The following is a 24941-nucleotide window of genomic DNA, read 5'->3' on the forward strand; positions in this document are numbered from 1 at the left end:
TGTAGTGAGGTTGCCAAACGACAACGGGGATGGAGGTAGGATGTTGGATATGGAGATAACCTGGGACTCACAGCTGTGGAGGACGGTGTATTCCGAGTCTTGCCCCACCATCCTCCAGAAAACTGCTGCCATGCCACACATCTAGGCCTGAAGACGTGTGCTGGAGAGATTTTGGTGACGGCAACGGCGATGTCTGGACCTGGTTCATTAGGTCGGCGAGAAGGGACAGCGGAGTTGAGGGAGCATCCCCCATCCACTCCTCCAGGAGTGCCCTGGTGACACCAGCGGGTGGCTGCGCGGTTCTGTGAGGCCGAGAATCTGGGGGAAGAAAAGCAGCAGAATCACGCACGAATTTGGGTCTAGCGGCGGAGCTCCAAACGATCAGCAATCAAATACATAAAAGAGCCAATGCGTTCGTGGATAGCGCTACTTTCACAGCGCCCATGATTGTCACAAACCCTGAAAAGAAATAGATCGCTCTGCGTAAAGCGGTACTGGCGAACCATTGGCGGCGCTGGATACTGGAAATATTTTAGGTCTGGTAGCCACGAACAGACCAGACCTCATCGACGGTGTCAGTGTAGAGACAGGGATTAGTGATCATGATGTTGTCATTACGACTATGGTTACGAAAGCTAAAAAGTCGGCCAAGAAGGCTGGGAGAGTATTCTTACTAGAAAGACCAGATCAGCACTTGTTACCATCCCACTTAGTAAATGAATCGACTTCATTTACTTCCGGTACGATGGACGTGGAAGAATTATGGGCAAATTTTAAACACATTGTAAATCACCCATTGGACAAGTATGTGCCGAAAAAGTAGGTTACAGCCGGAAAAGACACATCGTGGTTTAACAGCGCAATTCGGAGAATGCTCAGGAAGGAAAGGCAGTTGCACTCGCGGTACAAGAAGATCGGGAGAATGAGGACAGGCAAAAGTTAGTAGAGATTCGTGCTGCTGTAAAAAGAGCGATGCGCGAAGCATTCAACCACTACTACCGTCACACCTTAGCAAAAGATCTTGCTGAAAACCCAAGGAAATTCTGGTCTTACGTAAAATCGGTAAGCGGGTCGAAGGCTTCCATCCAGTCACTCACTGATCAGTCTGGCCTGGCAACGAAAGACAGCAAAACGAAAGCAGAAATTTTAAATTTTGCATTTGAGAAACTTTTACGCAGAAGGTCCGGACAAACATACCGCCGTTTTAGTTCAAATGGTTCAAATGGCTCTGAGCACTATGGGACTCAACTGCTGTGGTCATTAGTCCCCTAGAACTTAGAACTACTTAAACCTAACTAACCTAGGGACGTCACACACATCCATGCCCGAGGCAGGATTCGAACCTGCGACCGTAGCAGTCGCACGGTTCCGGACTGCGCGCCTAGAACCGCGAGACCACCGCGGCCGGCTCCGTTTTAGTCTCGTACTGATTCCCGAATGGGTGACATAGTGATACACATCCCTGGGGTTGTGAAGCAGCTGAATGGGTTGAAAATAAATAAATCGCCAGGTCCTGTTGGGATTCCAATTCGGTTTTAGAGAGAGTACTCTATTGCATTGGCCCCTTATTTAGCTCGCATCTATCGCGAATCTCTTGCCCAACGTAAAGTCCCGAGCGACAGGAAAAAAAAGCGCAGGTGACGCCTGTATGTAAGAAGGGTAGAAGGACGGATCCTCAAAATTACTGGCGAATGTCCTTAACATCGATTTGTTGTAGGATTCTCAAACATATTCTCAGTTCGAATATAATGAATTTCCTTGAGACAGAGAAGTTGCTGTACATGCATCAGCATGGCTTTAGAAAGCAACGCTCCTGCGAAACGCAACTCGCCCTTTTTCCACATGATATCTTGCAAACCATGGATGAAGGGTATCAGACGTGTGCCATATTCCTTGACTTCCGGAAATCGTTTGACTCGGTGACCCACTGCAGACTCCTAACTAAGGTACGAGCATATGGGATTGGTTCCCAAGTATGTGAGTGGCTCGAAGACTTATTAAGTAATAGAACCTAGTACGTTGTCCTCGATGGTGAGCGTTCATCGGAGGTGAGGGTATCATCTAAAGTGCCCCACGGAAGTGTGGTAGGTCCGCTGTTGATTTCTATCAACATAAATGTTCTTTTGGATAGGGTGGATAGCGATGTGCGACTGTTTGCTGATGATGCTGTGGTGTATCCCTATCGGGTCGGATTGAGGGAGGACATAGAAGCAATTCAGAGGTGGGCTGCTAGATTTGTTACTGCTAGGTTTGATCATCCCGCGAGTGTTGCGGAAATGCTCCATGAACTCGGGTGGGAGTCTCTTGAGGAAAGGAGGCTTTACTTTCGTGAATCGCTACTGAGGAAATTTAGAGAACCAGCATTTGAGGCTGACTGCAGTGCAATTTTACTGCCACCAACTTACATTTCGCGGTAAGACCAGAAAGATAAGATAAGAGAAAGTAGGGCTCGTACAGAGGCATATACGCAGTCATTTTTTACTCGTTCTGTTTGGGAGTGGAACAGGGAGAGAAGATGCTAGTTGTGGTACGAGGTACCCTCCGACACGCACCGTATAGTGGATTGCGGAGTATGTATGTAGACGTAGATGTACTGGGGTGAGTGTAGCAAATGGAGAAACATGTGATGGCGGCTGCCACGCAGAAATTCCGCCGGTGATGGTCCATCTCGTAGTTGGGAACGATAGGAGGAGAGAAAGAGTTGCAGCGCTTGTTCCCGTGTGTGGATGGTGCGAAGCTTGGGCCTCTGTTGTTTAAAAGTACGTACGAAGCGTTCTGCTTCTCCATTGGACTGGGGGAGAAACAGAGCACTTGCTAGATGCCGAATGTCGTTTCGTTCACAAAACTTTGCAAATCCACATAATGTGAACTCTGGTCCATTGTCTGACAGAAGTACTAATGGCAAATCTTCTATGCAAACAATGAAGGACAATGGTGCTACGTGATGTGGTAGAGTTCATAGGCACCTCAAGTAGAAACTCGCTATTAGCAAACGAGTGTTCCAAAATGGTCCTGCAAAGTCCGCTCTTTTCCATGGCGGCCGAGTTTCTAGGCCAAGCTGAGAATACATAGAAAGAAGGATCCTTTATTGTATGATTATATGATAGCGGAACAAACATTGGTAGCAGTTACTTCTGCAAAATATCTGGGAGTATGCGTGCGGAACGATTTGAAGTGGAATGATCATATAAAATTAATTGTTGGTAAGGCGAGTACCAGGTTGAGATTCATTGGAAGAGTCCTTAGAAAATGTAGTCCATGAACAAAGGGAGTGGTTTACAAAACATTCGTTCGGCCTATACTTGAGTATTGCTCATGATTGTGGGATCCGTACCTGGTCGGGTTGTCGGAGGAGATAGAGAAGATCCAAAGAAGAGCGGCGTCTTTCGTCACAGGGTTATTTGCTAACCGTGATGGCGTTACGGAGATGTTTAGCAAACTCAAGTGGCAAACTTTGCATCGCGGTGTAGCTTGCTCGCCAGGTTTCGAGAGGGTGCGTTTCTGGATGAGGTACCGAATATGTTGCTTCCCCCTACTTATAACACCTGGGGAGATCACGAATGTAAAATTAGAGAGATTCGAGCGCGCACGGAGGCTTTCAGACAGTCGTTCTTCCCGCGAACCATACGCGACTGGAAGAGAAAAGGGGGGTAACTACAGTGGCACGTGAGGTGCTCTCCGCCCCACACCGTTGGGTGGCTTGTGGAGTATAAATGTAGATGTAGATAGTTGTGGCAGAACGGATTGGTTTTCAGGGCCAGCTTGACTGTGACGTCATTTGTTCAATGTGGGCGTCCATGTCCTGCCAAGTACAGAGGCGCCGCTTTAACTATTCACTGCGAACAATTCTCCAGTGTCCTTGGTGGAACAATTGCAACACATCCTTCTGTAACGCTTTGGGAAGAAGCATACCTTGATTCTCGACTGTCATTTTTAACTACAACCATCGAGAGATTACGCCTACGTGCAAAATAACGGGGCCCAACTGAGATCTGGATACTGTTCAATGAATGAGGTCATGACGTGCTAATGTACTGCAAAAAAATCTTAAGATTTGGTTTCGCTTCTGTGGCCTGTGCAATTTCTCTGTAGTACAAGGAACATATTCAAGTAATTCAGAGACCTGCGCTGCGATTTGGCAGCAAGATGTGGCAGATGCATCAAAATCATAGTCTGGGCCAATCGGAAGGCGAGATAGGGAGTCTACATTGCCATGCTTTGCCATGGATCTGTGCACAATTTCATACTGATAGTGCGAAGGCAACAAATCCCAACATTGCTATTTTTGGGCAGCGCGTGTAAGAACTGGCTTTGACGCATGAAACAAGGACTGAAAAGGCCTGTGGAGGTTTATCACACCTTACACAATAGCAGGAGCTTCTTTTTCAGTTTGAGAATAACTGCACTGAGTTTGAAACTCTGAGGCAAAAGCAATAGGTCTGTCTTGTGCAGCAATTCTGTGCGCAAGCACCGCGCTGATTCCGCAGGGTCAAAATGCACTAAACATATGTCGTATTGACAGTCTTTAGTCCCACAAAAGGTACATTTTTGCGATTCAAGCGATGCAATGTAGCCGCGATCTGAGTGGCGTTCAGTGTGAATCGAATGTAGTAAGTCATCGTGCCTAGTACTGACTGAAGTTCAGACACATCGCGGGGAACAGGAAGGTCCCGGATTGCAAGGATATTACACTGGAAGGATGGCACACCCTAACTGTTTATCACACGACCTAAGTACAGTAGTGCAGTCTGAAAGAAGTCAAACTTTTCGAGACGATTCTTCTTTCTTGCTTCTGACAACACTCGAGTACTTAAATTGGCAATGTGTTCCACTGGTGTACGACCCGAGACGACAATATCGTCAAGGTAGTTTGAACTAAATGATACTTTTGCAGTCAGCTGTTCCAAGTAACGTTGTAAAATGGCAGGTGCGGAAGCACTGCCAAAAAGCAAACGCAAATACTTGAACTGTCCTAAGTGTGTATTTACAATAAACACTTTCTGTGATTCTTCATCCAATGGAATTTGAAATCAGGCATCACGCAAATCTGTCTTAGAGAAGTCCTGCGCCAAGTCTGTCCATAAGTTTCTCATGGCGACGTAACGGATATGTGTTTTCTAATGTCTGTGGGTTGACTGTAGACTTGAAGCCCACACAAACGGGAATGTGACCAGAAGGTTTGGGCAGCAAAACGAGAGGATTTGAAGCTTCCTGGCAGATTAAAACTTTCTGCAGGACCGAGACTCGAACTCGGGACCTTTGGAAAGTAGGAGACGAGGTACTGGCAGAAATAAAGCTGTGAGGTCGGGACGTGAGTCGTGCTTGTGTAGCTGAAATGGTAGGCCACTTGCCCGCGAAAGGGAAAGGTCCCGAGTTCGAGTCTCGGTCCGTCACACAGTATTTATCGGCCAGGAAGTTTCATATCAGCGCATACTCCGCTGCAGAGTTAAAATCTCACAAGAGAGGACTTGCCCGTTGACTAACTTGAATGGGAGCAATTACGTGATTATCTTGCAATTCTTTCAGTTTACTGGATACTTTGTCTCTTAAAGCATCTAGAACGGGGCGAGTCCGGAGAAACGTAGACTGTGTTTTGTTTTCAATGTAACACGCGTTACAGAATTGTTATATTCTCCCATTTCTGCTGAAAATACTTCAGAAAATTCTTTCAGTAAAATAGTGACACTGCCTTTTGAGTCAAGCACATTGTCTTGGATGCTAAGTCCAAACAAATCAAAGGCATCTACACTGAATACCTTCTTACTGCCTCTTGATTTCAACACAGTAAAAATCTCTGTTCTAGTGAGAGAATTGCAAATGGGATACATACTACGAAGTCCTAGCACTAGAATTTCCTGTCCGTTGTAAGCAGTGAGGTGCTTCCTAGATTTAGAAAGGCGTGGTGCGCCTAACTGTTCGTACGTGCCACGATTAGGCATAGTTACTGAGGCACCTGTGTCTAACTGATAGTTCAAATGACGGCACAGTAATTCGTAATGAGAGAGCACTAGGGCGAGAAGGAGGCACAACCTCAACCTCACTTTTGTCAGAACCTGTGTATAGGTTTAGAAAACACAATGTTCACTGCATGTGCGTGGGCCTGTTTTTTGTTGGAGCGGGTGAATTTTGAATTTTTGTGGCGTTGAAAACAAACTGGAGTCGATGTACGGGCAGAACTGAAGCTGTAAAGGAGGGTCGTCAGTCGTGCTCGGGTAGCTTAGTTGATAGAGCACTTGCACCCGACAGGCAGAGGTCCTGAGTCCGAGTCTCGGACTGACACACAGTTTTAATCTGCCTGGAGGTTTCAAACTGATTGGACGTAGCATTTTTTCCCCACGCGTAACACGTTGCGTTACGTGATGAACAATCCCGTCTTTTATGGCGAGCAAAACATCTGGAACGAAAGTACACTAATTTCACAAATCTGTTTCCCTGTCCACGTGGCTGTCCGCGGAACTACGTACGCGCTCGTTGTTGGGGCTGCTTGGGGCAGTCGCGAGCAAGGGTGGCCCGACCCGACAAATCGGGGCTCCATCTAACTTATTGACCGCTATGGCACCCGAATCATGCTGTTCTAAGATTTGCAAGACTCAACGTAGTGATGGATCTGAGTACTTTAACATCTGTTCCCGTAGTCTACTATCTGGGACAGTGAATGTTATTGCATCGTGATCATTAAATCACTGTGAAAGTTGTCGCATCTACACTAAAATATACGCTTGCTAGTAATGCCCGTTAATTCCGTGCACCACCGACAGTACGTCTGTTCCGGCTTTTTCTGCAAGTGAAAAAATTCATATCTGGCTCCAGCTACTTGGACCTGTGGGTCATAATATTGAGTTGAAGCCGCGATTACTTGGACAAAGCTGAATTCGTCGCGACACGCAATTGGGAATAGTACAAGGGTCACTCCAAAAGAAATACACACTATTATTTTTAAATCCATCTTTTATTCTACATGTTTGAAAGTTTTACAGTGAGTAGATGCCTCCTTTAGGAACAATATTTTCATTTCTCCACATAATTTCCATCCCTCTCAACTGCCTTACGCCATCTTGGAACCAGCGCCTGTATACTCGCATGGTAAAATTCTGGACCAACCTATTGGGGCCACTGTTTGGCAGCGTGCATAAGGGAGTCATCATCTTCGAACCTTGTTTCACGAAGAGTGTCTTTCAATTTCCAAAAGATATTATAGTCACAGGGAGCCAGGTCAGGACTGTAAGGCAGGTGTTTTAGTGCTGTCCATAAGAGTTTTGTGATCGCTTCCATTCTTTTTTGACTGACATGTGGCCGTGCATTGACGTGCAATAGCAAAAAAAAAAATGGCTCTGAGCACTATGGGACTCAACTGCTGTGGTCATTAGTCCCCTAGAACTTAGAACTACTGAAACCTAACTAAACTAGGGACATCACACACATCCATGCCCAAGGCAGGATTCGAACCTGCGACCGCAGCAGTCGCACGGCTCCGGACTGCGTGCCTAGAACGGCGAGACCACCGCGGCCGGCGCAACAGCAAAACACCTTGCTTTTGCCGATGTGGTCGAACACGACTCAGTCGAGCTTGGAGTTTTCAGTGTCGTCACATATGCATCAGAATTTATGATGGTTCCATTTGGCATGATGTCTACAAACAAGAGTCCTTCAGAATCGAAGAACACCATAGCCATAGCTTTTCCAGCAGAAAGTGTCATTTTGAATTATTTTTTTCTTGGATGAATTTGCATGATGCCACTCCATTGATTGTCTCTTCGTCTCTGGTGAAAAATGATGGAGCAATGTTTCATCACCTGTCACAATTCTTCCAAGAAATTCATCTCCATCATTCGCGTACTGTACAAATGTTCACTGCATACCAGTTTTCTTGTTTCTTTGTGAGCCACTGTCAACATTCTGGGAACCCACCTGGCACAAACCTTTTTTAACGGCAACACTTTCAGTATTCTGCAAACACTTCCTTCCCCTATCACAGCGAAGCGTGACAGTTCGTTCACTGTGATGTGTCTGTCAGCAGTCACCAATTCGTTAACTCTTTGCACATTGTCTGGAGTGTGTGCAGTACGAGGCTGCGAGGCCAATCCTCAATATATCCGTGCCCGCTTTCACCACATAACCTGCTTGCCCACCGACTAACTGTACTGCGATCGACAGCAGCACCTCCATACACCTTTTAAAACCTCTTGTGGATGTTTCCCAATGTCTTGTTGTCACAGCACAGGAATTCTATGACAGAACGTTGCTTCTGATGAACGTCATGTGTAGCAGCCATCGTGAAGACATGCTGTGAGAGCAATAACAGGTTGAACTAAGTTTGAAAACAAACGGGAAGGATACATCTACATACTGTAAAGCTTTCACACATGCAGAATGAAAACTTTATTTTTACAAAAATATTGTGCACTTCTTCTGGAGTGACGCTCGTATTTGTATTAACCTAGAACTCGTTGAACTTCACAATACACTGGAAACTGTGTCACGTATTCGAGCCATTCCTGTTCTGTGTCGTTAAATTGCCGGAACGGTGGCATGCTGCTCGGCGGCTTTTGTTGCGCTGATCTGTTGTGCCGACGCGGCTTGTTCAGCCAGTAGTTGTTGTACCATCATCAGCAAAGCAGCAACTTGTTGGTTCTGAAACTGAAAAGCTGTTTGTGTTACAACCATCGCATTGGCCATCTGCGGCTCAGGCGCGGGAGCAGAGGGTTGAGGGAGCTGGGTAGCCATGGATTACACAGATACGTTATAGCACAAAAGTAAACAGACCCTCAGAAAAGAGGCATGTGATTATTTCTGTGGCTACCCTCCTGGATGGACTGGGCGGATGGTCCCGTCGGAGGTTCGAGTCCTCCTTCGGGCATGGGTGTGTGTGTTTGTCCTTAGGATAATTTAGGTTAAGTAGTGTGTAAGCTTAGGGACGGAAGAGAGGACCTTAACAGTTAAGTCCCATGCAATTTCACACACATTTGGACCCCTCCTGGAATACTTACAAGAACACAACGAAAAATTTGCGGTATGATCACTCCTGCAACCTAAAATACGAGAGAAGCAAGTAGAATCTTCCTCTATCCCGAATTTTCCTCGTCGCCACTTCCGTGTTGTCTCGTTGCCACTGTCGAGTGTTGTACCATTGGAAGCAAGGATATGATGTTGTTTGGTGGCTGGTATCCTCTTTCTACAACTGCACACGTGTATTAACAGGGTTCTTTATTTATAACAACAAGAAGCTACTTATCTTTAAATAAGCTGCTGCAGTAAAAGTTGTTTTGTAACAGCCCACGTTAAACTCACTGCTGGTGAAGTACAATTCCCGCTATAACCAATACAATCTCGTAGCCGGTGACGTAAACTGACAGACGCCAGATAGGATAGTAAATGGACTGATTGCGACTGCGACTGACTGTCTGTGATTGGACTGACTGTGACTGACTGGGCTCTCCGCTCTGTGGCGGCGATCGATCTAAATACTGGCGGTCGAGAGGGTGTCGGTCGCGAGTTTCTTGCACGTCCGTCTTCGGTCTCTCTTCCCGATATAGATGCGCTTGCTCTAGCGCCTACTAGCGACCTTCAGTAACCTCTTTGCCGACCGGCGTGCTGGCGACAGCTTACGCCAGCACAATCACAACTGTTGTTCCACATAATTTCAGGACTCTTAAGTAACTAGTGAAAAATTATTTTATCAGATAAATTTATATCTTCTGGTTGGAGAACACAATTCTGAAATAATGGCAATACGTTATTATCAACAGTACGAAATACAAAACTATTTCCGAAGTCAGCCCACAATGAAAAGAGCATTTATGGCAAGCAACTGTATCTATATGCTTCACCCAAATAATGAAGCCTGTGAAATAGAAAGTCAAATAGAATTACGTGTACGAGAGTCTTTAGAGCTTCTCCTGAATGAAATGTTTGATGAAGATCCAATATATGATGTCAAACAAACTTTGAAAATGTGAAGATAAATTCGGCTACTAGCTACTTGAAAAGTGCATATGGTAGCAATCTTTTGACTGTAGGTTTCACTGTCTCAGAAACCTAATTAATTGGAATGGGAACACTACTGATGTAGGAGTAACTGAACCGAGACTAACGGAGTACAATGAGATATGTCACGTAGAAGAACAACAGCTGGAAACTCTGAGAACACAGGAGAAAAGGGAATTAATTTAATGCATGTGAAATAGAATGGACACAGGTTACGTTATAGAAAGTGAAGGTATGTGAATTTAAAGTAAAAAAGAAAAAAATGCTGAAATGCTATATCGAGTAGCAGTAATGGAGAGAGCGCCGTGTAGTGTTTGGCTCTGTGCACTGTGGGACTTATCTTCTGGGGTCATCACTCCTCTAGAACTACTTAAACCCAACTAACCCAAAGACATCAGACTCACATCCATGCAAGAGGCAGGATTCGAACCTGCGACCGTAGAGGTCACCCGCTTCCAGATTGGAGCGCATAGAACCGCTCGGCCACCCCGCCCGGCATGTAGTGTTTGGGAAGTGAAATTTCAAAGAAGGCTTAATTCGCAGTCGTATTTGGAACATTTTGTTTCTTAAAGGTAATCATATTCTTAGACATATGCGAACAAAAAGGCTCTGATGTTGAATATAGATACCTCTACACCTACTTTCGACTGTTCAAAAAGGTAATGCTAATGTTGACCTACTTTCATCTACATCTGCATTATCAGTCTGCAATTCACAGTTAAGTGCCTGGTAAAGAATTCATGGAACAATCTTCAAGCTTTCTTCCGATCCACTCTTAAACAGCACATGGGAAAAAAAAGAGCACTTAAATCTTTCCATTAATATCTGATTTCTCTTATTATATTGTGATGATTATCTCTCACTATATAGGTGGGCGCAAACCAAATGGTTTCACCCTCTGAGGAGAAATTTGGTGATTGCAGTTTTATGAGAGGATCTCTCCACAGCCAAAAACCCCATTGTTTTAATGGCAGCCACCCGAATTTCCATGTAATATCCACGGCAATCTTTCCCGTATTTCATGATAATGCAAAACCATCTGCCCGTCTTTGAAGTTTTCCTGTGCCCTCCGTCAATTCTGTCTAATACGAATCGCACACTGCATACCAATACCCCAGAAGAGCCCAGAGATGCGGAAAGCAATGTCGTTAAGGTAAGACTGCACTGAGCGGAACTGCACTGCAGCCGAGGGGCACGTCCTGGCGAAATATTGTTTATATGAAATAGCATGGGACAGACCACACTACGCTGCAGCGGAACTGCAGAGCGGAGTACAGCACGGCGAAGCCGACCGATTGGCTAACGAGGATACGCAGTGCGGCGTCACGTTCTTTTTTTTTTATTTTTTTTTCCTAGTGCAATATAGCAGGTATTGCGGCACTGCGCGTCACTCATCTCATAGATGTTGGGACGTGCAAAATGAAAGTTTATCAAAACGGCGTGAGACGAGGAAAAGTAATTCTACGTGTAATTGATTATCCAGAGTTACATAACCTTCAAAATGAACATTGTATGAATAGTACCTGAAAAACCAACAATGGAAAGACTTTCTCAAGGAAATGGGAGTAAATATTCAATTAACATTTTGTCAAACGGACGATTTTGTCCTTCGTTTGTGATTATATGCTTATTACTAGATTCGTTTACTTCTTATTTTGTCTTCGACGACATCCCACCTTTACCAGGTGTTTTTTTCAGACCAAAGTACCTTACGGGAAATGAGATAATCTTTTACCTGTTCCGTATCTGGATAGCATTATTTACGAAACTGCCTCAAATATGAGACAGGTCACGTAACTGCATCTCTTCAGTCTGTTCATTGTGAGACAACACCATATCCTATCTTACATGCGAAGGCCACGACGTTTGGAACGCGGATTTACTTAAACTTCGTACAAACGTAGTACTCCATGAGGACAACAAAATGTGCAACCAGTAGGGCGTAATTCTCCAGCGTTATTGAGAAAATCGCAAGATAATTTTTGTCGCCAAATATATACCACAGCGTGGCCATTTTTACCATGAAGCGGCGTCAGCCGAGTGGTCGGCGTTCAAACCTCATGATCGCTGGATCGTATCCCGTTCGTCAGTTTTTCCCAACACAGTCATATTCTTTGCTGTTTATATTACAATTGATATTATGATAAAAATACCGGTAATCGGATGAACTTTTATTAAATTCGCAATGTTACTTGGCAGTATACAAATTTTTACTATCACAAATAATATGATATTCATAACCATCGACTAGTAAACGAGCAAACGCGTGAAGTGATACTGAAAATGTATGCTTGTCTGTTATTTGAGAAATACCTTATACCTGGGAGGAGCCCGAAACTACTTGTTACCTGCAAGACTTTCGAAAGATGTACGATTAATCGTCGTTTTCATAATTACGAGTACAAGTTGCAGGATGGTATTTTTCGTCAAAACGTGGAAAACATAAAGTTAAACGGCACCAGCTGTATTGAATAAATGCTATGTCTCCACGTACGCAAGGTCTTTTGACGTTTTCCACGGAAAAACAACGCTCGATAACATTTTCAAAAACCTCTCTTTCAGCTGGTAAACTGGAAGCAAACCATGCATAACGCTGCATTTCTTTAATACTGGCGCTGATTGTTGGTCATGCAGCATCGAGTGTATTTTAACTGCGTCTTCACGAGAAACAATTTCTCGTTCTTTTTCTATTAAATAAGAACAATTTTGAAGACGCTTACTGAAATTTTTAACTTGCCTGTAGAAATAAACATCGCACGTTTGGCCAACTGGCGTACACTTCGGAGGTACGACTTTAATCGTACATATTCCAAAATCTACGTCATTGGTGAAAATTTCGTCTTACAAACCAGGATTCGTTTGACCCTCCAAGAATCTATTATTAATAAGAATTGTTCTTTCTTCAAGTAGGGAGGCATGACGCTAGATATAAATGAGTAACATAATTGCGTGGTAAGTTTCCCGGATTTCGAACTCATTAAGATGACATTCGTAAGATATTTCGTTAACTTGTCAACTGTGTTCTGAACCTTTGATCCAGACCTCCCCGTGGCTTCACGCAAACAAAGAAACACGTGCGGCAATAATTCGCCACACAATGTTATCGCTTAGTGTGCCTTGTACGAGTGCGTCACTTATAATTTCTTTCGGCGAGAGTTTTGTTGTATGTGGACTGGTACTGGCAACCAATCTGTTTTGTATTGACAACAACGCTTTTTTTTGTTCTGGATGATTGCCCTCGTCTACAATTGAAACTTTATCGTGGCTTCCAGCGTTTATTCCGCAGACACACATTCCCTCGAACTCACATACCGCGTGATCTTTCTCTGTCGAATTCTGTGCTGTAGTTTGAATTGTTTTATCAATGAAAGCGATACTTTAAAGATGAAGTCCTCCGATTGGAATTGTTCTGAAGTAGCCAAAGCCCACTTCTGTAGGTTTCTGCTTGTTGCCTGAAAAGTAAAGTGAAAGTTTCATTTTAATAATATAATTATTTTTTCGAATGAGGATATTGAAGATACAGAAAATTAGGCTAAGAGTGATTAAAATGAACACTTACTTGTTCAGTATTTTGGCGAGACTTCACGAAACAGTCATAGGTCCACGAATCAGTTATCGAACATTTATCCATTGTTGATACTCCAGATTTTTGGTTTCCTTCCCATTTCTTCTGTTCGTCTTTTCTTGTCAAACTTCTAGACTCTTTTACCTGGAGAGTTCGGTGACTCCATTTCGGGCGTTCTTTCGCCAGTTTAACGACTTTTATTTTGGTCTCCAACTGAAATAAAATCACCTTTTGACGCCTTTTCCGCTGGCTCACAATCTTCATCGTCATACGAATTTTCTTCGACTTCACGGAATTGATCATCTGCGTCTACTTCATAAAAATGAATAAGGTCCTCGTCAATAATGAATATTTGTTCTCCTAACATTTCCATAGTAGCCCGATACAGTTCTTCTCCAATCATCACCGCATCGGTAGATATCGTTGATGACGCTCCTGTATCAACGACGTCCGCTTCTTCAAGAAGACTATCACAATATACGAACGACTCTTTCAACCGACGTTTCGCAACTGCGCTATGGATTGAATATTCATGACACTCCTCGTCCACAGTTCTCGACGAACCGGGTGTCACTTTCATATTTCTAGTCACGATGTAAGATTTTATACTTCACGATCAATTCGCAGTTACGTTATTTCATCCTGCTACATCAGCACGGTCTCGCCTCTATGGGAGTTAGCCGTCGAATGATCCCCATTCTATCCCATTTCGAGCCTGGCCCTCCCCTCGTACTTTAAAAGCCATCTGTGCCGGTCAAAACGTGCAGGTAACAAGTAGTTTCGGGCTGGTATGTATTTAACAACCTAAATTATCTTGCTATTTTCTCAATAGCACTTGAGAAATACGCACTACTCCTTACACATTGTTCTGTCCTAATGGAGTACTACGAGCGTACGAAGTTTGTAGTACATCCGCGTTCCAAGCTTTGTGGCCTCTCCTTGTGAGTAAATTATTCAAGACCTAACTAGCAAGAAGCACATTTCTACATGTTATGTTGTGAGACAGATCATCCGAGAAATAATCGCAAATTTTTGACACAATATTCCAAAAGCGTTTCTTCAAACTATTAGTGCTTTGTTACGCCTGTAACCTTATACTTTTCCCGATCTAATTGTGTGGCAGGATAAGACCTGATCAAATAGGATATTGACGGAAAAGTTTTCTCTCCAACAAGCGCGTTACGCAGTCGAACTCTTGTGCCACGTAATTCTTTTGGGCCATGTTATTCAAGGTATTTTTCGTCACTCAATCTGACCGTAAAATGTTCCTCGCAGCGCTATTCTTTCCAAGGTAACTGGCGTTCACATACATAAATTTATGGCATTCTGCTTCACATAATAAAGAAATTATTAATTATCACACATACGGAATTTTTGTCCATTTTGCTTGGAGGTTGCCGAACGACTTTTATCAACTTTTCTGCCTATTGTCGCGCCGTTGCAGTTCAAATGTGGTGCGTTTAATACACTACTGGCCATTAAAATTGCTACACCAAGAAGGAATGCAGATGATATACGGGTATTCATTAGACAAATATATTATACTAGAACTGATACGTGATTACATTTTCACGCACTGTGAGTGCATAGATCCTGAAATCTGTAAATAGAACAACCACCTCTGGCCGTAATAACTTCCTTGATACGCCTGGGCATTGAGTCAGACAGAGCTGGAATGTAGTGTACAGGTACAGCTGCCCATGCAGCTTCAACACGATACCACACTTCATCAGGAGTAGTGACTTGCGTATTGTGACGAGCCAGTTGCTCGGCCACAATTGCCCAGACACTTTCAATTGGTTAGAGATCTGGAGAATGTACTGGCCAGGGCAGCAGTCGAACATTTTCAGTATCCCGTACAGGACCTGCAACATGCGGTCGTGTATTATCCTGCTGAAATGTAGGGTTTCGAAGGGATCGAATAAAAGGGATCCACGGGTCGTAACACATCTGAAATGGGACGTCAATCTTTCAAGTGCCGTTAATGCGACCAAGAGGTGACCGAGACGTGTAACCAATGGCATCCCATACCATCACGCCGGATGATACGCCAGTTTGATGATGACGAATGCACGCTTCTAATGTGGGTTCACCGCGATGTCGCCAAACACGGATGCGACCATCTTGACGCTGTAAACAGAACCTGGATTCATCCGAAAAAATGACATTTTGCCATTCGCGCACCCAGGTTCGTCTCTGAGTACACCATCGCAGGCGCTCCTGTGTTGTGATACGGCGTCAAGGGTAACCTCAGCCATGTGTAACGTTCCCTGGCAGTACACACACTGTTACTAAACTGAAATGACGTTTAATTGTACTATGTACGCCGCTATTAAGCAATTCGTATGTACTGTAATTGTTTAACAAAAATATTATTTAATTTTGTATACAGGACGTTGGTTATTATTGTAATATTTTCTGTACTAATATTCTCGATGTATTTGTGATTGTAATATTTCAATACTCATAATGCAATTACGAAATATGTTAATATATGCGATGAAAAAATGTAAAATATAGCCACAGAGGAAAATAATGTCGTAAGATTACAAAGAGATATTCATAATCAGCAATAGTATAAATAGCACTACATAATGTGCATTCTTTGTCGTCTCCCTCGAGAGCTGAGAGAGAGAGAGGAACCTGTGACGTAGCATTATATTAATGAGTAGACTTCTTTTGTCTGTATCTATCTTTAGCCGCCGTTAGAGGAGAAATTATAAAGGTGTGTAATTTTAATTATTGTTATGGTCTAAATACATTGTAATTTATCAAAATTGTGTATTACTATTGTAAATTAGCTTGTCCATGTCATCTATAATATTTCTTTAAAGAATTTTCAGCATTTTTAGCGATTATCGTTGGTGTTGCTGGGCTGTGCCGCGACCGGAGGATTTGCAGCGGCAGCACATTTAAAAAATTGTTACGCTATAAAATTAACCAAACCCGTAAATCGGGAGCAGGTAAAATTCGCAGTGAATTAGGAAATATTTTTCTTTTACTGCGATCCTGAGGCTGACTGAATTTATTACTGGTTTTACATTTGAGCATTCATAGGCGGATAATTTACGTTGAAGTAGTTAATCTGTTGGTTCTCTCAATTTCTAAAGCAAATAACTTAAACGTATAGTGAAGTGTGTTTTGTCAATGATAATGAAACGTTCAGGTCGTCTTGGCAATATTTGACCATTTTATGCTAACAGAGACAGTCTTGTGTTCCATAGCTAACGCTGGGAAATAATTCAGTAAATACTTAAAAACCCACTGGATGTGGAAAATATGTGCCAAAGCCTAAATAGGTAAAAACAATTTAATTTAAATAATTTTCAAAGTCATAAATGTTATTAATCAGTTAGTTTGAATTTATCAGCACGAGAGGGTTGCTAAGGGTCACGTAATTTTAAATGTGCTTAATTCTGTCTAAATGAATTTTTATTTCCACACGTAAAAAAGGGGTTCTACAACGAAGTTCGTACTGAAAGAGTAAATAACGAAATATTTAAAGCCATTTATTCCCCCATTTTCACCCATTCATTTTACATTATATATATCATCAAACATGGTCTCCGAGCTGATAAAATGCTCTTGCAAACGTCGTCGAATTGTTCGTCCGGATGGTTGTGTCTTGGAAACGTCCCCATCTGTTGACTCATGGATCGAGACGTGGCTGCACGATCCGTTACAGCCATGCGTATAAGATGCCTGTCATCTCGACTGCTAGTGATACGATGCCGTTGGGATCCAGCACGGCGTTCCGTATTACCCTCCTGAACCCACCGATTCCATATTGTGCTAACAGTCACTGGATTTCGACCAAGGCGAACAGCAATGTCGCGATACGATAAACCGCAATCGTGGTAGGCTAGAATCCGATCTTTATCAAAGTCGGAAACGTGATGGTACGCATTTCTCTTCCTTACACGAGGTATTACAGCAACGTTTCACCAAGCAGCGCCGGTCAGTTGCAGCTTGTGTATGAGAAATCGGTTGGAAACTTTCCTCATGTGAGCCTACTGTAGGTGTCGCCACCGGTGCCAATCTTGTGTGAATGCTCTGACAAGCTAATCATTTGCATATCACAGCATCTTCTTCCTGTCTGTAGCACGTCATCTCCGCGGTGTAGCAATTTTAGTGTCCAGGAGTTTAGAACGGCGCCGTGTCACCCGCTATAGTGAAGTGCAGTGCCGCTTAGTGCGCTTTAGCTTTGGTAGTCCTGTTGCATTTTCTAAGTGTTCTTTCGGGTAGAGTGGAATTAAAAGTCCCGTACATGGCTTTTAGAATGTGGTGTTAGTAACGAATGTAAAATTAATAGTAACTAACTAGACTATGAAGCTTTGACCTTAATGTCAATTTTCCCCGCCCGAAGTTTTCCGCTAGAATCACTATTTTTAATGCAATAAACAATTTTATTGACATTTTAACTCAACAGATTTGTTACCGTACGAGACCTTCGCTCTGTAACCGCTTTTACAGCTAATGGTGAAAGGGATGGTTCTAAACTCCAGATGCATACCTTACGTGAACATGTTGTCAAAGGCTATAGTACGGACCGTCGGCTTTGGCAACTGAAAACGAGGTCAATAGATTCATATTCTGTTTCTAACGACTTTGCTATGGTAAAGAATGGCAGATATCGACAAAATGTCTTTATCAAAGAGAGTAATTATCATCACATTTATTGAACAACTGCAGGAATTACAAATGACTTTATTAATAGAATATTTCTCTTTAGAATCACACGAAAATTTATATTTCCCTATTCAGTTGCATTCATGAAACTTTTGACCATGTTTCAACAACTTTCGTGGCATTTTTTTAAAATTTAACAATATAGTGATCAATTTTATTTACCTTCGGTACAGAAGTGAGGTCTTTACTCAGGGAAGACGACGAGTAGTTGCAATAACATACATAATGTTATAGCACTTTATTATGACATGAACGAAACGAATTGCTTAACCTCAGTACAATCCATTTCCACATGAATGTCGTTAGTATTGAACATTACAATGAGGTCATTAAAATCATGCGATACCATCTTTTATCGAGACGGACCTCTGTTTCCCCGAAGTAGTGCACCAGTCTGACGTGGCGTGAACCCAACAAGATGAAAGACCCTTGCGAAAGTGTTGCCGGTGTAGGATTTTGAACAGGAAGTAATCATTCACTTGCCACCCGTAAAAGTTCGATGGGATTCATGTCGGGCGATCTTTGTGGCCACACTATTCGATCCAACTGTCCAGAATGTTCTTCAACCAGACCTGAACAATTGTCGACCGGTGACCTGGCGCACTGTCATCCGTAAGAAATTTCGTCATTGTTTGTTAACATGACGTTCATGAATCACTGCAAACTGTCTGCAAGTAGCCGAACATTCAGAGGACTCAATCCATTTCCTTGAACATAGCCCACATCATTATCTAGCCACCACTGGGTTTCACAGTCTTGTTGATGAATTGGGCCCTTGGCTTCGTGGGATCTGCGCCACTCTCTGACGCTGCCATCAGCTAATACCTGTTGAAATCGGTAATCATGATTTTCCAATTGTCTAGGGTCCAACTGACACGGTTGTGAGTCCAGCAGAGGCTCTGTAACCTATGAAGAGCTGTTTGTAAAGCCACTGGCGTCAGTTGTCGGATGCCGTAGCCCATTAACGTCAAAATTTGCTGTAGTGTCAAAACTGATACGTTCCCCACATTGGTTTCTGTAGTTACTTCATGCAGTGTTAATCGTCTTTTGGCACTGACAACTCTACGCAAACGCCGAGTGTGTTGGCCTCTGTGTTGTCCGTGGCGAAATTTGGTATTCTCGACACACTTTTGACAATGTGGATCTCGGAATAATGAATTCCTTAACTATTTTCGAAATGGAATGTTCTTCGCATCTTGATCCAACTATTATGCCACGTTCGAAGTCCGTGCTGATCTAGTAGAAAGACAATGCTGTCCGCATTTTGTAGAACCGTGGCCAACGGCCTTGCCACAGTGGATACACCGGTTCCCGTTAGATCACCGATGTTAAGCACTGTCGGGCGTGGCCGGCACTTTGATGGGTGACCATCCGGGCCGCCATGCGTTGTCCCCATTTTTCGGGGTGCAGTCAGCCTCGTGATGCCACTTGAGGAGCTACTCGACCAAATAGTAGCGTAAATAATGGTCCTCTGATTTGTGTTCGCGGTGATGGTGACCAAGATGTCTCCAAGACATCAACGTGAGTTCACTGCTATGCTCCTGAAACCACTGTAGCATGGTCTGGCTCCAAGACAAGGACAATTATAATGCTGAAAGATGACGACGTCGCCAGGGGAGACATCAAAGATAAAGGGATGCAGGTGGTTCGCAGCTGTCGGCTTGTCCACGATTATTACAACAGGTCCACTGTAAGCGTAGGAAAATATCTGCCATAGAATAATACTGCTCGGTGGCGCGCTGAACTTTTCGAGTCACCATTCACCTCGATGACGGCGTTTGTGGAGTCGACCATCGGCCTAGTGTAGTAAAAATTTGAGTCAGCCTAAGATTCGGCACGTTTCCATTGATCGAAAGTCGATTCCCGATGATCCGGTGTCCACAGCAACCGTAATTGACGGTGTCGTTGTGTCAACGTGTGAGCGTAGGTGTGTTCTGCTGGCGAGCTCCAGGTTAAATGATGACAGATGAACGGTGTGCTCTGGAACACTTGTGGGTGCACCAACATCGTGCCCTTTCGACGAAGATGCCACAGGTCACCACCTATCCTTCATAGAGCGGACAAGAGTCCGAACACCACATTATCTGAAGAGTAGTGGACGTCCAACAAACCTCATTAGAGCTTTCTACTTCTTTTCGTAGATGCTCACGACGGAATCGCGACAACATTCAACAAAGTACACCACTTTCGAGATACTCGTTCACAGGCTCTGCGAAATAATAATATGCCCTTTGTCAAAGTCGTTTATCTCAATGGACTCACTCAACTGCGCAAAAAAAAGAAAATTCTTAAAATAACACCACTTCTGAATGCAGGCTATCAAGAACCAGTCATTAGTTACGGAAAGAAGGTGCATGATTCCAAATGTCAGATAACCTCTGTAAAATGTTGAAGAATAGCAACTACAGACATGCATTTTATAGGCCAGTCAGGCAGAGCCGCGGCATTTATCTGAACATAACAGAAGATGGAGATTAACAAAATGACACTGAACTTGTGGCGATAACGTTTTAATAGGAAACCACTCATTTGATGTATAATTTTGAAGTTTTACATTCTGCAAAGATAGGTAGAAATATGTTCCTGCTGGAAACTTGGGAATCTACAACCATGACAGAAAATTAGCTTAGTATTATATGATCGAATTCAAATTCCTTCTTTCTCCCTTTTAAATTAACTTTTAATTACATATGACTGACCAAAATAGTAAATTCAATACTATTTTTCATCAGACGTTAAATCTATCTCCACTACGAAATTTTATCTTTTTTTACATAATGTTGTTATTTTTGTGTGACCAAAAAAATGTTACACTTTCCTGTATAAACGCACCACACATCATCATTTTTGTGTTTTTCCTATAAATAATATCTGCGTAAGTCGAAAACCATTGTATCTGTGTTTGTGACATTCAGTTGTCACCTGAAGATCGACTAAGAAGCCGAAAACCGATTCGTGAACAAATAAATATAACGTTGCAGAAAACCAGGAACTTTTTCCTGTTTAATGCGACAGACATTCGTGTCACTAAATTAGAAAGAAGCATAAATAACGAAAGTGAAGCCAGACAGTAGTGGACATTTTTACACAAGATGGAAGAAAGTGTAAATTTTCAACTTTAGAGATATCAAGTATCTATAGACAATTAGTGAAGTAATTTGTGGATATTTTAATACACGAATAATACTCGCCTATCAATTTTCTGTGAATGCAGTTGGTTTGGCCCAATGGACTACTCTCCACAAAACTCCCTCGATTACATAATTCGAGATGATTCGAATAAATCGCATTTATGCAGACAGAGGAGACAGCTTTTGCTACATAATGCATCAAATGCGATTCCCTTTTGTGTGTGGAACGTGGTTTGCTTGGTTGACATTAAAGTAGATTGTCTGTCTGGAGGATTTACGGATTAAAACTTTACAATATTCAGTTCAGTGAAAATTCATGCAAATGTACTCACTTTCCAACTCCTTTGATTGTACCACAGAGTGATATCGTTAGCAAAGTTTCAGAGTGAACAGCATGAGAATTAAATGGCTGCCGTGCTGAAAGCAACGGAGACTCTTTAATAAACTATGCAAACGCAATCCGATGAACGTAATGGGCATCAAAAGCAAAATAGAAGTTTTTGCCCGTCTAAAGACATCGTATCGAATACGGCTGCACAATATTTGAACATTGAGGATCAGGACTTCTGATCGCACATACGAACCACAATCGATTTGGTCAATCGATACATGCATCCACGTCACAGGACAAGCTTGATTTTTCATCTCTGTTGTTTATAATTCGTCCAGTCTTAAACAGTTTCGGACTTCGCCTTTTGAGAGGTCATAGAGGAAAACACATTCCTTGCACGATTCTCCCTCAATTGCTGGGACCTGTTTTTCTGCGACCAGTGTTGGGTAAGTGTTTCTTTTATATATTCCAAAAAAATGGGACTTAAGATCTTAGGTCATCAGCCCTCTAGAACTTAGAACTACTCAAACCTAAGTAACATAAGGACATCACACACATCCATGCCCGAGGCAGGATTTGAACCTGCGACCGTAGCAGTCGCGCGGTTCCGGACAGAGCGCCTAGAACCGCTATATATATTCACTTTTGCAGAATGTGTTCTGTTTTTATGATATAAATAGAAAGTCATTAAGACAGAACTGTTCTCGATTCACGTTGATCCTAAGATCAACCTCATTGTATGTTAAGTTAGTTGCTGTCAAAGATTACATCATCTCTTGGTCCTATTGGATTACAGTTCACGAACACGTCATACAGACATACTTCTTAACGCCGTCGGTAACAAAATAATGTCTTTATTCCTTCAAACCCAAACGTAGTCAAGACCTCTTCAATCAAACCTCAACTGATCATCACAGAAAATTCTCTACACATTTGTATACATATATAAGTACCTGGGATTGAAATGGTGTCAGTGAATTGCCATGCAGTAGATGTCAGCCCCCGGTAGGTGAGTGGTCAGCGCAACAGAATGTCAACCCTAAAGGCCCGGGTTCGATTCCCGGCTGCGTCAGAGATCTCCGCCGCTCAGGGACTGGGTGTTGCGTTGTCCTAATCATTATCATCATCTCATCCTCATCGAAGCGCAATTCACCAAAGTGGCGTCAAATCGAAAGAATTGCACCCGGCGAATGGTCTACCAGCTGGGAGACCCTAGTCACACAACATTTACTTTTACTATGTAGTAGAGGGGATCTTCCACAGAGAGAGAGAAATCTCCAAAGGGCACAACTGACAGTGAGTCGAAATCCTTTTTGAAGTGAAACAAAAGGAGACAACATCGTTGCAACAAACACCGATGCGTCTCCAGTTTCCGATATGTCTGAACATAGCCTGCTAGTCTGCTATACGAGCCTCGACACTCGTTGTCTAAGATTCTTATTATCTCTATTTGAGCCCGTCGCTGCCTAATGTGGAGAGTATACACAACACCTTTCCATTCATTAATATGGAATTCAAATACCTTCTTTTTTCGTAAGTTTGTGTAGCTATTGAGGCTGTTTGCTTCAGCACAACTGGCAAGAAACATTTACACTCAAGAATCCTATGGAGTAGTGAATACTTTCCTCCACTTTCACAACAAAAGAACATGGTGATTTTTCTAGTTCATGTGATGTAATGCGAATTAGTGACATCCATTAAGGAGATGTATGAGAACTGGTTGAAATATATCTAGGTTTAACAGGATTCTCTTTAGTATGATAACGTGAGAAAAATAATGCTTCCGAACTTTTTATACCGTTCTCCATACCAATTGAGGTGAAACGTAACCTTAGAAAAATAAATGAATTACTGTGATGATAAACCTCTTACATTGTTTGATTTTCAAACAGCTGAGCACAACTGAACGTACTCAGACATTTCGCTCTTTACATATTCTGATCAACACTAAACTGACACACAATATTTTTAGCGCAACGCAATCTGGCTTTCAATAATCCCTACAAAAGAATGCCCCTGACTAACATTAACCTACACCTTTCACAAATCACTTACCTCACAAAAATCTTCCTTACTCGAACTACTGCAATACAGCGAGCTACACTACTGCCAGCTAAATAAAAGATTCTAACTACTGAAGGCATTAACTACTGATAGGCATAGTTAGCAAATGAAAGATTTTGATAGAGAACAAACAATATATTTACCTTAATAGTGCTCAAAAGTAATATATATATATATATATATATATATATATATATATATATATATATATATATATATATATATATATCAGTTCATGACATCCAATCTTACAAATTTACTGTCTCTGATGGACACACGTCCAGATCGTCCGCTCTCAAAACTCCGCCATCACTCTCCCCATATCCACCACTGATGGCGGTCACCTCCAACTGAGCAAAATACGCGCTGTTAACAGCCAAGTGCCCAACATTATAATAGCATATACTACAACAATGCAAACCAACCACAGCCTTCACACAGCACAGTCAGTGATTTTCATATAGAGCGCTACGTTGCGTTACCAACATAAAAACCTAAACAGCCTACTTACAGAGGTATTACATGTCATTCACATTACTGTGTTGACTTTGCGGTTTCAATGACGCAATTTTCGACCCTTGCCATTAGAGTGCTCCGAAACGTAGCGTGTAACATAGCGGTGTGTATCACAACTATGTCATTGTGTGAGAAAGCGGATACTGTAACCGACTTTCTAACCTTCCACACATGGAGCGCCTTCTCCTTCAGTATGACAACGCCAGACCACAAGCGAGCGCTACGACATCAAAAACAATCGGACGCTTTGGGTTCACTGTCATCCATCATCATCCATTCTGTCCCGACTTGGGCCCATCTGACTTCCAACGTTTCGTAGTAAGTTTTGCCACTAGCTTTTTTCCTTTTTCGTTCGTACAGAATGGCATTCAGGAGCAAGGCATCAGTAAGGAACAATTTTTCTATTTCAGATTATCATATGTCGCAGAAACGTTAGCATCAACGTCCTTCAATCTCAAATATTCAGTTCTATCAACAACATACGGAGCTATAGAATACCCGCAAGTACTACGACCATTTTCAAACATATGTGATTCGTGTATTGCTTACCTTCGATAAAAGATAAGTGCAGTTACCAATCTTAAACACGAGAAATGCAGAGAATCACATACCATATGTTTGCTATTCGCAGTCAACACAACCACAAGTGATTTTAAAAACA

Source organism: Schistocerca gregaria, chromosome 4 (assembly GCF_023897955.1).
Source record: "Schistocerca gregaria isolate iqSchGreg1 chromosome 4, iqSchGreg1.2, whole genome shotgun sequence".
In the NCBI taxonomy this organism is placed as follows: Eukaryota; Metazoa; Arthropoda; class Insecta; order Orthoptera; family Acrididae; genus Schistocerca; species Schistocerca gregaria.